General features: G+C 43.4%; 1 protein-coding gene across 12 annotated transcripts in view; it reads left to right on the forward strand.

The window, feature by feature from the left end:
* Positions 1-514: 514 nt before the first annotated feature.
* MTMR3 (myotubularin related protein 3) overlaps positions 515-12,877 on the forward strand; it is a 67,407-nt gene continuing 55,044 nt past the window's right edge. For all 12 annotated transcript variants that reach the window (XM_048513755.1, XM_048513754.1, XM_048513753.1 and 9 more), the window contains exon 1: positions 515-685. The gene's annotated coding sequence lies outside the window, so the exon portion shown is untranslated. The remainder of the gene's footprint in view (positions 686-12,877) is intronic.

The raw sequence follows: 12,877 nt of genomic DNA on the forward strand, positions 1-12,877 counted from the left end.
GTGGGTTTTGTTATTCCGCACAGTAAAATCCAGCTGCAAAGTGTATTGAAAGTTCATGTGCGGAAGGGGCCTAAATCAGTTAATTTTTAAAGCGCAGTAAAATTCTCCCTTCTCGCAGATTAGCAAAGCTTCAGGGCAAAGGGCCCTCTTTCCACACAGGCAGGCGAACCTGCGCCTCAGTTTCTCCAGAAATGTAAGCAAGACTTCGCCTTCTCTGAGGAGAAAATAATGTCCCCTCAGTCTGCGAGGCAGAATGTCTCGGGAGAGAGAGAACTTCAGCCGTGGCAGCCTGGAATAAAGCAGAAACCAGCTTAGTCATAACAGGGCAGGAAGCTCCACTGCCGTCGGCTCCTGAGGCAGCCGCCTAATGAAGAAGGGAGGACTGGAAGGAGACGCACCCCCAACACGCCCCTCAGTCCCCTTCGGCAAGCGAGAAGTTCTCCCCGCCCTCCATTGCTGGCTCTTTCGTTCTCCGCCAGGCCAGGCCCGGCCCTCCTCCTCCTCCGCCCTCCCCTTCAGTGTGGCTCCGGCCGCCATGTTGTTGTGGTTGTGAGGAGGGAGGCGGAGGCTGAAGCAGAGCAAGAGAGCAGGCGACGAAGGGAAGACGAGCGACCACCCCCCTCCGAGCCGCCGCCACCGCCGCTGCGCCCCGTTGGGGGGTGGGGAGGGACCCCCGCCATGTCGGGTAAGGAGAAGACAGCGGTGGAGGGGGATAGGAAGAGAAGGACCGGGCCGAAAAAGCGGGGCCGGGCGCTGCTGAGGCAGCTCGGGCCTGGCTGGGACGAAAGGGGAGGGGGCTTCTTCGTGCCAGGGCCTTGGAGGGTCGCGGGGTCTCTGGGGTCTGCTCTCGACTCCTGCCCTTGTCTGGGAGCTGTTTGTTCTCCTCCCCCCCCCTCCCCACTTCTGATACTAATCTGGTATTAAACGTTTCTGTAGCGCTAAATTAAGAGTCGCTTTTCGCAGACATTGTCCCAGGCAAGCCGGTATTGGGAAGTCAACGTTAGCCAGCCAGCGAGCGGGGGGTTGGTGGTGGTGGGGGCTCTGATGGGCAAACCATTTTACATCCCCTGCCCCGGTGCACTCGTCTCAAACGGGGGTGACAGCCCTGTCAAATAGGTCGTTATAGTAGTGGTCAACAATAGATGGCTGGTTATTGTGGATGATAATGGGGAGTGGGGGGGGGGTTATGAGGTGTGAGAGGAGATTTGGACTGGGGAGCTTCAGGTTCACTTTGCAGCTTGAGTCTTTTTGCAACCTTTGAGCGGTAGTAGCTTGTGTGTGCATGCAGACAGGGAGGAGTGCATGCTTGCCCTGTGCTGGACGGTCACATATGTGATTTGGGGGGAAAAGCTGATTTGTACAGCGGACCAAATGCTTTCTTCAGCCTAACCTTGTCTAACTCTCTTACAGATGTGATTGTTGGAACTCTTTTTTTATTAGGAGATTGGGGATTTTGACTTCCCCACCCCCACCACGCGCACCAACATTATTATCAGGTCACTTCTATATTCTTTAGTAATTCAGAGTGACTTCCTTTTGCTTGATTATTCGATATCACTGTCCAGATCGAAAAGGCAGAGGAAGAAATCTACATGTTTGTCTCTTTGGTTTGTGCTTAAATTTGGTTTGATAGTGGCCACTTACCAGATTGCCTATGAGGAATAAATGCCCTGATGCAACCATAACTAGACACCCTTCAGAAATTGGTTCTTCTCCTTTTGTAGACCACACATGGCTAAATGTATTGCATTCCTTTCCTGCATGATATTTGCTCACTTCTGTGTGAGATATGCTCTGTGTTGTTGTGGGGTATCAGGAAGGTTCCTTGCTTGTGAAGAAACCCAAGTTAATCTCAGTCCATCTTGCAGAAAGACTCAATCATCCCATTATAAATACAGGTTTTCCTCTGAGGTAGATGCTGGTTTTTCTTCCGATGTTTTCTTCCTGGATGATAGGCTAGATTTCATGGATAAGTGATAGTAATGTGGAGGTCTTCAGAGAATACCTTTCTTGGTGGATGACATGTTTTGGAAGGAGTGGATTCTATAGCTGCAAGAGTATGGCTAGAAAAAAGTAAGAATTGTAACATAGGACCCAGTTACAGTTTACATTGTGTTGTAAACACTGTTTGGGCTGTTTCAGGTATGTGATTCAGTTTCGCATATTTAAGAGAATGAGTTTTGGTGTATGAAAGATTATTTGCAGGCTTTCAGAAAATATTACCTTTGTTTCTGGAATTCAAGGGACTGTTTCTTGAATGTAAAGAGTAATTGGCATATCATGATTTTCTTGCATGCAGTGGTAATATTGTCTTATAGCAGTGGCAATGTAATAGTTATTTTGAAGAGGTTTTAATTCTGTACATTACATTTCACCATCAATCAGCTGTAAAGAAGTAAGTGTTAATGAACCATTTTTTGCATGAAATATCAGTACTTAGGTGGAGGCTGAAGAGATGCTGCAGGTGTTTACACAAAGAACAAAACATTTCTGTACAGAGATCTGCTGGTGAGTCCTTCAGTTCATTTCCAGTCTAAGTGTTCAATCTTAGTGGGTTTGTAGGAGTCTGCCATTCACTAATGGACAACTCTTGAAAATTTACCCCTGGACTTGCCAATCAAATTCTCAACCTCCATATCACAGGGAGAGAGTAGGTACTCATTTGTTTTATCTCTCTGTTTTGGAAGAATAGGTTCTGCACATACATTTTGTGGAGTAGGCCTGTCATTTCCTTTTGACTGACTAGAAGGCTTCTGCATATTATTTAGGTACTGTTTGTGCAAATACTCAATGTGGCTTCCACATTTTTGCCCTCTCCCCCATATGGTCCATGGTTATAGCTATTTTTTAATCGTTTTTTTTTAAAGCTTGGATCTGGCTGTCTTGATAGATATGTGTAGGTTTAGATACCTGTTAGGGTTTGAATATGGCAGTAATGTTTCAGAAGTGTGAAAAGCATAAGTAGTTAGAATGGTTGAAAGTATGTGGTGCTGTGTTATGGTATAGAGTGGTTCTCTACTTCTTCCCATCTTCTTTGAAGTCTGTTCCCCCTTTCACTACCTTTTACCCTGTTTCCCTGAAAATAAGACACCCCCTGAAAATAAGATGTAGTAGAGGTTTTGCTGAAGTGCTAAATATAAAGCATCCCCCGAAAGTAAGACATAGCAAAGTTTTTGTTTGGAAGCATGCCCGTCGAACAAAACACCAGAGCATGCAGCTGTGGAGAGGAAAAATAAGACATCCCCTGAAAATAAGACATAGCGCATCTTTGGGAGCAAAAATTAATATAAGACACTGTCTTATTTTCAGGGAAACACGGTAGCATGGAAGATAACATTCTATGGGATTTCTGAGAAGGGAAGTGGGAGTTAAGATGAATGCAAAAGGGATACTTATTGTTCCAGGGCAAAATTGCAAGTGGTTGTTGCTCATAAGAAAATTTACAATCAGTATGATGAAGGGAGGTTTTCCCGCCTTGAATACTTTATTTGAAGTATAGAGCTTATTGAAGAATGTGATTTTAACTGACTGTACTCTGCTTATGTTAGATGTTTATACCTTAGTAAAAAATGTGAACTTTTCTGGGGCATGATATATTTCATGAATACGCTTTACAGTTCAGCAGCTGTCAAAGAAAACATTATCAGAGAAAATATTTCATTTGAATGTTTGCCCTGTTTTAACCTACTGCTCTTAGGCAGATGACAATTATCAGTGCCTGATGTCACTAATTTTGATGAGCTTATCTACAGATACAGATCTATTTTGTTGCTTAAATTTTTTACATTTGTCTATATAATCCCCCCCCCCTTCTTTCAAGGAGATCAGGGAGGTGAACATGGTTCTCCCCACAATTTGTCATCACGACAACTCTGTGAAGCAGTATAGGTGAAGAGAATGGGACTGGCAGAAGGTCACAAAAGAGCACTTAATGGCTGAGTGTGGATTTGAACCTTGATCTTCCTGGTCCATCATGCTTCAGTACTACATCCCTAGGTTCCAGTGTGGAAAAAAAAAGCAATAGTTATCAAGTTCTGAAGATCTGCTTGTTTAAAAATCATGTAATCCCTCTAAGGTACCATGTATGCCATCCCAGAACCATTTAAAACATGTCCTTGAGCAACTTTTGTTAAATGCTTCTACTCTGGGCAACGAGAACTGCAGGTAAAAATGTTGGTTGTCATTATACAATTTAGAACACGTTCACCAGAAATTGCTAAGTGTTTAATTCTTCAGTCCCTCCTGTGTTGATTGGCATGCCAACTAGCACTGGAGTGTTCTATTGGATGCTGAAAAAGGGCAAAACTAAAAATGAATAAAAGATTCCTATAGTATGCTTCTATTTAGGTCATATATTACATATTTATATCACTGGAGTTTCTGAAGTTGCTTTGGAATTCGTTTAGGCTCATTCCATTTTGACATTCTCGCCTTCAGTTACTTACCCCAAACTGAAACCATAGATCCCAAAATAACTTGAAATGCCAACACTGTTTTGAGTGTCCAAAAGAAAATCAGTATAGAAATATTCTAAATAAACGCACATAAGGCTTGGGAAAGGAGCATTCTTTGCCAAGTGTTCATTGTGCACTTATTCTCCTCCTGTTAGCACTTTACTTCATATGTTACTCCCGTTTCCATGATGTAGCAGTTCTTGGAGGTAAAGCAGTGTCTGACTAGTCTGTGAATTCACAGATTGCTCCCAATCTTGCTTTTGCTTCCTTAACTATGGTTTGGTGTGATGCCTGAAGTAAGCCTATCAAAATTAGTATGCTCTGTTTCACAAAAAGTACCAAGTGTAGTCAGCAGTGGTGAGGCAGAAGTGTGTGCTTGCACAGTAGAAAATGGTCTTGAAGGACTACGTCCCCTTCGCAGATGCAGAATAATGCACTTTTGATCCACTTTCACAATTGTTTGCAAGTGGATTTTGCTATTTTGCACAGTAAAATTTAGCTGCAGAGTGCATTGAAAGTGGATTTTAAGTCCATTATTCTGAATGTGTGGAAGAGGCCTATGAGCAGTTGAGTGAGCACTGAGTTTGGGGGGGCGGGGAAGCTGGCCTGACTTGGTGTTTGTCCCGGGAATGTGTGGGAATAGGGAGTCTGTTGCCACTGTCACCAGCACAACTGCCTCCAGCACAACTTGGTGTTTGGGACATGGGGAAAGTTAGAGGGGACTTGGAAGGACTGATGTCGAGCGGGGGGCTGGGGGAGGGTTGAAGGGAGAGGAAGTGGCGGTGAATGAATTCACTATTTCTTTGATGAGACGTAGAAGTTGGTTGTTTTAAATGAGATGGTTCACTACCTAGATGAGATGGTTCACTACCTATCCGGCTGGTATGGAGGCACTTATTTATTTATTCTTTAACAGTGGTGAACCTGCTCAATGCAGCTAATAAAGTAAAATTAATCAGGAAAGCATAAAACAAAATACTCAGGAAAGCAAACAAAACAAAAAATGAATCAGAACCAGTAATAAAATAGTTTATACTTCATGTTAGAAGTATAAAACTAGCAAGGCAGAAGTTATAAAAACAGCAGTAAAACATTGAACGCTTGTTTATTTTCAAATATATGCTGTAATTAATTTTTGCAACAGTTAATATATTAAATGTGTGAAATTGTTACATGTTTGCAGTGTACATAGGAATTGTCTAATGTTGTAGGAATCTTACACAACTTTTTCATTTGGAGCGAAAAGTATGCAGACATCTTCATGCTACACATTTTGAGCAAAGAAACCCTTGTTTTTAACCAGTATTTCCATTCAAATAGAAAGAAAGTGTTTGATCCCCCCCCCCCCCAAGTATTCTTCTGGAGCTTTGTCTCTTTTCAATTTCACCCTTTTCCACATGATCTACCAATCAGATCCATATCCAGGAATGAACCAGTTCAAGTCATCCAACACACCAACACACCATGCAGTCTTTCTAATCCACACCAAGGAAAGCAACCTCACCCATATCTGCTTCATCTGAATGATTTCATAGACACTGTGTAGGAAAAAAAATTTATTCCAGAAATAATTCAGAAGGTGACAGGGATAGATTCTGTGGACATTGCATTTTTAGCCAAGCTTCAAAGTTTTCATGATTGTGACCATAGGCCAGGGGTCTGCAACCTGTGGCTCTCCAGATGTTCATGGACTACAAATCCCATCAGCCCCTGCCACCTTTAGCCAATTGGCCATGCTGGCAGGGGCTGATGGGATTTGTAGTCCATGGAGCTGCAGGTTGCAGACCCCTGCCATAGGCCATACCCTGGGTTAGAGCCCATTTGTGGCACCTTCAGTGCAGTGCCCTGCCCTTTTAGAAGCAAAGCACTATCAAGGTATACAATGAACTCTAGTTCAGCCTGAAATGGTGGCCTGTAGAGAGTCCTCCGTTTGATAGGAAATATTTCCACATCACTGAGAAGAGCATCATAGCTGATAAAAGCCTATATGGGAGGGAGGGACACATAGTGCATTTGGCCAGGTACAAGGGATGTGCCCCTCCCTGAGTCAGCCTTAAGCATGAAGCAATAAAACTGAGAGTAATTCATTCATTGTTACTATACTATCAGAGAACGTTGAATCTTCATATTCTTGCTACGGTGTTTCCCAATGGCTGCTTAGGGAGGCAGAACTAAAACTTCCACTTCCTGTCTCCCAACCAGGGTTTCATGTCTCAGTTTTATTCCTGCCTTGCCAGGGAGAGCTTTCAAAACAGTCGTGTGTGGTGCCTAACTATTCCTAATTCTGCTCTTGCTCCTTTCCTTCTGCACCTTTATTTTTACTCGTCTCTTGGCTCTCACAGCTAGAACTCCCTTACCAACTCCCTTCTATCTTGTGTTAGTCCTTTCAGAGAAATACTCTAGTTTCAAGATTACCTTACCTCAGAGCAGAAGAAGCCTTGAGATTCTGAGATTCTGTTTGCATCCTAATGAGCCAGAGTTCATGTCAACAGGCACAGGGGCACCCAGTGCTGCAGGCTGTGGTGGGAAGCGAAGATACCTTTTTCGGGCAGAAGAACATCTAACCCTGAGAGTGGAACATAACAGCAGAGTCCACAATACACTTGGGAACTGTCTCAGCAGACGACAGCTGGATCAGGAAGATCTGCTGATGTGTTGGCACCCTCAAGTGGACATATTTTCATTCCCACAAAACACAGCTTCCAGGGTTCTTCTCCCAATTTTGACACCCAGAAGTACAGCAGATCAGTACTCTCGAGGCATCTTGGCCTCCAAGTGTAGTAATTTGTGTCACTGCACACTGGAGCAAAAGATCTGGCTTGTCCAGCCTTGTGGAATTGTTTATAGCGTCACCATGGAGGAGTCCATTCACAGCAGACCTGTTAATGCAGGGTTTGATTTCACACCCGGATCCTTCATGACTGTTGAGTAGCAACCATTCTTGAATTGTGGCTTCTCTGAACAGATTGCCACTTGAAGGAAGCATTCTACTGCCAGAGCATATGACTGCGTGGCAGGTATTCAGATGATGAAGGAAGCCTAGGAGCAGCCAGGGAGGAAGAGCTAGAGTCTAGACCCATTCCAGGATAGCAGGGAATAGATAAATGGCTGAGCAGAGTGGGAAAATTGGGTGAAGAGCAGCCCCCTGCTCTTGTTGTATTCCTAGCCTCTATCCTGGGGTACTTGCCCAACTAAAAGCAACCCTGAAATTGGAGGGTGAGACATACATGGACTCAGACCCAATGGTATCAAAAGCTGATAGACTGTTTATTCTTTTTCTATCTTTTCTAAGTTATGCCCTCTAGCTTTTTACGGTTACTACTTTATCTTCATTTTTTTTCTGTAGTAATCTTACAAGTTGTATGGAAGTTTGTTTGTTTTTTAAAAAAAGCTTTCAGGCGTGTGTAACTTTGAACTAAAATAAGTGATGGGTACTTCAAGAAGGTATAGGTAGAAATCTGCATTCAACTTCCTCCCTCTCTAGGGATATAGGAAGAGAGTCTCCTTCTTTGGAGGTTTTTAAACAGAGGCTGGATGATCATATGTCGGGAGTGCTTTGATTGTGTGTTCCTGCATGGCAAGGGGTTGGACTTGATGGCCCTTGTGGTCTCTTCCAACTCTGTGATTATATGATTCTGTCTTTCAACACAGGGATGATATAGTTCCTGGGTCCAACTACACTAGCCTAGTCATCCGGTTTTGAACTGAACGAAAACAGTTTCATGTAAAAAACATGACAGTAATCTACTATGGACGTGATCAAAGCGTAAATCACCATGACCAAAACAGGCTTTTTAAGGAATGGCCTTGCCTGGTTTGTCAGCCAGAGTTGGTTGAAAATGCTACTGTCATGCGCTTGTGAACACACATAGATGGTTCATGGTAATCAAAATCCACAGTCAGCACAGATAGTCCTTCCTTAAAAGTGTCACATCCAAATAAGGCCAACTTGACCAACACGAATTCAGGAGTGCAGGCCAACATCAGAATGAAGTAATCAATATGCACAAACACAGGCTGGACAGCGGCAAGAAGATATGTTGCTTCTATGCAGATATGTTGCTTCCATGGTTCTGTTTCCCAGTCTCTTTTAACAGGTCGCTGCCCAAACAGCTGGAGATAGCCTGCACCTGGCCTTCACAGCATCCCTGCTCTTGCAGACACTCCTCTTTGCTGTTAAGCCTGGGGGGATGTAGTGCTGCCAAGTGCATGCTGTACCTCCTCCACAGCAGGTTGCCATTCAGCCTTCTCTTTTGCTTCTCATGGCGCTCAGGGGATGCAGGGGGAGAACAAGGTGAGCTCTGTGCTTCAGGCCTGGTGGCAGGTGAGGAGGAACTTTTGAGCTGGTCCCTCCTTGGGGCCCAGAGTCTGCTCCCATAGCCTCTGTGCTGGTTTCCAGCTGGAACCCTGGGTCTGACCTTCTGTCTGCTCCTCAGAAGAGTCCTTTGAATCTCTGGACGCAGCTGAGCTTGGCTGGGCGATGACAGCTACGTTCCATAGGAGAGACCTGAGCCTTCAATGGCATCCCAGGATCTGGTAGTACTCTCAGCCTACTAACTAGCTCCTTCAAGGGGAATGCAACTTCCTCTATGATAGGCTGATTCCTCAGTCTTTAAGCTGTTTTGCCATTGACCAGCAGCGCCTTGACTGAACTTGAGTTTATTATTGGCTCTCCATCACATTCTGTTCTCCGAGCATTTGTTCAGGACTACCACAGAGTCCCCTGACTCAGCTGTTAAGAAGTAGAGTTGGGTGTCCTGTGCATATTGGTGGCACATTACTGCAGATCCCTATATGATTTCTCCCAGCAGTTTCATGTAGATGTTAAATAGCTGGAGAGAGAAGCTATGGGATCCCACGGCTGAAAAGCTACGAAGCCATGCAGCATTACTAGCACCACCTACTGGAGTTTATGGATGTGATTCTACCCACATGAATAGACGGTATAATTTCCACTGTTTGTTGAAAGTGCTTGTTCCGTGCATTTTATAGCAGGAGGATTAAAAAGAAGAATGAGAAGCTTCTAGTGCCTCATTTAGACTCTGGAGATAGTCTTAATAGGCGGTTTCACATGTAAGCATGTTGTAAGTAGGGGTAGTTCTATAGCAAGTTGGGTTTATATATTGCATTTCCCCCCAAAGCATCTTCTTTCTGTTTTTAATAGGATGTTGTCAAAAAAGTGTCTTAATTCAGAAAGCCTGAATTCACAATTGTTTGCAAGTGGATTTTGCTGTTCTGCACTGTAAAAGCCAGCTGCAAAATGCATTGAAAGTGGATTGAAAGTGCATTATTCTGCATGTGCGGAAGGGGCCAGAGAGACATCTGAAGACCCGTGACTATCCCAAGGTCACCCAGCAGGTTTCATGTGTAGGAGCGAGGAAACCAATCCAGTTCATCAGATAAGAGTCTGCCACTCATGTGGAGGAATGGGGAATCAAACCTGGTTCTCCAGATCAGAGTCCACCTGCTCTTAACCACTACACCACGCTGGCTCTCCTGAGAAACATCCTGCTGCCAGTTCCAGCTACACAAGCTATGGTTGGCAAAGGAGTGCTGGCCAGGCAGATTGCTGGTAATGAGCCAAGTCCCTTCTGACTCAGGGTCAATCTTTAGAATTGTCAGTCCAGGAGGGGGTGGGTGCTTCTGAATTTACAATGCTCATTTCTTCCATTTTGAAATGCAACACCATGACTAGCTGTCCTTTTTGGAAATGCTGTTCTGCTCTGAGGTGCCAGCTAGTTAGAACAAAGTGATTATCTTTTTAAAGGCTGGAGAACATAACTTTGTGGGCTGCTTGCTTCTTAGATAAAAAGATTAAGCATGGCCGTATTTAATATTTATGCATGTCAAGAAATGAAGAAATTTCTAGCATGCGTTAAGTAGCACTTTATTAAGAGATATCATGTCATCCCAGTTCAGTTTCATCTCTTGAAAGAGTAAATTATTTGGCTGAAAGGAAATGCAGTTGATTGAGCATATTATCAAGCCACTTAATGTTGTTTGCATGAATTATGAATACACTGGAGAATTATTTTAGAATGTTTTAGATGGTTCTTTTACATATCAGGACTGCTGGAAATCTCAGTAGAGTTGGACAACCTGTGGCAATTGGCAGTATTCCAGACTGCTTTGCTTGGCACGCCAGGTTCCTTTCTGTACCATATAAGCAAAGGGGTAGTTGAGCCAGAAAACCTGCACAAGTGCACAGAATTGCTGTTCAGTACAATCAGTTTGTGGTACAAGTGGTGGGTGTTTATTTAATTTCAACATTTATTAGCTGTCTTCCTACATTGTAGTAACTCAAGGCAGCTTACAGAGCAAGTCAGTGGTTCCCAACCTGCGGTATGTGTACCCTCAGGGTTGTGTGTCAGAGGCCTTGAGGGTACATGAAAAACTGTGTAATGGGTTTGCTAATATGGGGGTACAATTTTAGGGAAATGGGTTGCCAAGGGATTTGCAAGTGAAAGAAGTTTGGAAACTACTGATATAATAACCTAATCTAATAAAACACATACAAGCCTCTCGTAGTTAAAATCAGTAATTTAAAACTGCCTCTTCTAAATTCATGCTGTCTTGAAGAAAATAGTCTTCAGCTGGCTCCTATAGATTGAGATGGAGAGGGCCAGGCACCACTTCCCTGGAAAGGTTGTTCATAGTTGTGGGGCTGCTAGCTGAAAGGCCCTCTCATATACACATCAGACGAGCTTCGAGCTTCATGGTCAATGAGGCAACCAAGAGGGCCTCTCCCTGTGATCTTAATGCCCAGGCAGCTGTACATGATGCTGTCTCTGAGGAACAGAAGCCATTGAGGAGCCATAATCAGCAGCCACTGAGGTTAAAAAATGCAGACACTGCAGCAAAAAAATGCAAGGCCTGACTCACTCGCTAGAGATTTAAATCGTGATTTAACTCTTTTTTATTTAAATCAAATCCACCCTGATGCCAGCATCTTTGCAGACACATGTAGCATTTTTTGTAGCCCTCACGCCAAGGACAAGGAACTATTTAAGTCAGTTTTCAGCACACCTTATTGGTACCCTGAATGAAGGCAGTAGAATGCACTGGTCTGCTTGCAGACATGGTAATGTTGGGCCTGGCTGTATATACAGTGTCATACCATGGGTGGAATTCATATGATATGAATGTTCCTGAACTGATGTTGCTGCTGTGGTCCATTTTGTTAAACTTGCTTCTCGTGACTGACACATGGTACTCAGAAATAATTTGATACGCGGTTTATCAGCTTTTTGAAGATTGGAACCCAGCAATTAACTTTAATCATTATTTTGAGAAATAAGCTAAGCTGTAGCTGTGTGGTTGTAACGCCAAAGAAGCATTTGTGATTCAGTTCCCGAAACATGCTGTCCTCTCGTGGCAGTTTGGCACAGTTGGCACTTACGATCAGCTAATAGCTCTTCTGGGAGCCCAAGTCTCTTAAATATGCATATATGCAGACCTTAGCAAATGTTCTTTGACTTCAGGAGCCAGTCCAAACATGGCATGTAGGAGGATAATGTTTTAAGTCCAAACGTTTAAGAGCTAGAGTTGCTTTCAGTCATCAGAGTTTTGTGTATTAATTGCCAGATGTTACCACAAAGTCTAATCCTAACCTCTTCACAGTTTCTCGTAATCTTATTAAAGCTATATCCAGTGTTAGGTGTAATAAAGGTAGGGATAGCTAACCTCTACCCCTAACTTATCTTGTCCCCTATTGCTGACCATTCCATTATGATTCTAAAAGCTCCATTTAATTGAATATTGGAGCTGATATAGAAAGCAACTGGTAAAGAAATGAATTCATCCACCACCACTGAATGATGTAAAGTTAACACGTAAGCAAACAATTACGGACATCATGCAAGATATTTTGATGATATACAGCCCGGGTCTTCAGTCTATGGCCCTCCAGATGTTCATGGACTGCAATTCCCATCGGCTCTGTCAATTGGCCATGCTGGCAAGGGCTGATAGGAATCATAGTCCATGAACATCTGGAGAGTCGTAGGTTGGAGACCCCTGGTATACAAGAAAATATATTCTGATGCATTTCTCGTGGAGAGACACTACACAAAAATCATTGCTAAAAATACTGAGGGCCAATAATACTAGGTGCCACAGTAAAATTTCTAGATGCCATGGTGACCTGGGATCTGTCAAGCTTGCATATATGTATCTTAATGCATCAAAATCTTGTTACAAATAGGTGAACTGAATACATTCATCTTAGAGTTACTCCCCCCCCCCTCATTTTTTTGCTGGTCACATTGGCAGGAAAATACCATTCGTAGTTTAAAACCCAGTACCTTAAAATGGGTTTATCTGAAAAATGGAAGTTCTAGCACAAAGTTTGTTAGAGAGTAGGAAGCAGAATCAAACACAGGCATTTTAGGACAAATAAGACGATTTTAAAGAGCTCTGGATAA

The sequence above is a fragment of the Sphaerodactylus townsendi genome, linkage group LG13, assembly GCF_021028975.2.
Source record: "Sphaerodactylus townsendi isolate TG3544 linkage group LG13, MPM_Stown_v2.3, whole genome shotgun sequence".
Taxonomy (NCBI): Eukaryota; Metazoa; Chordata; class Lepidosauria; order Squamata; family Sphaerodactylidae; genus Sphaerodactylus; species Sphaerodactylus townsendi.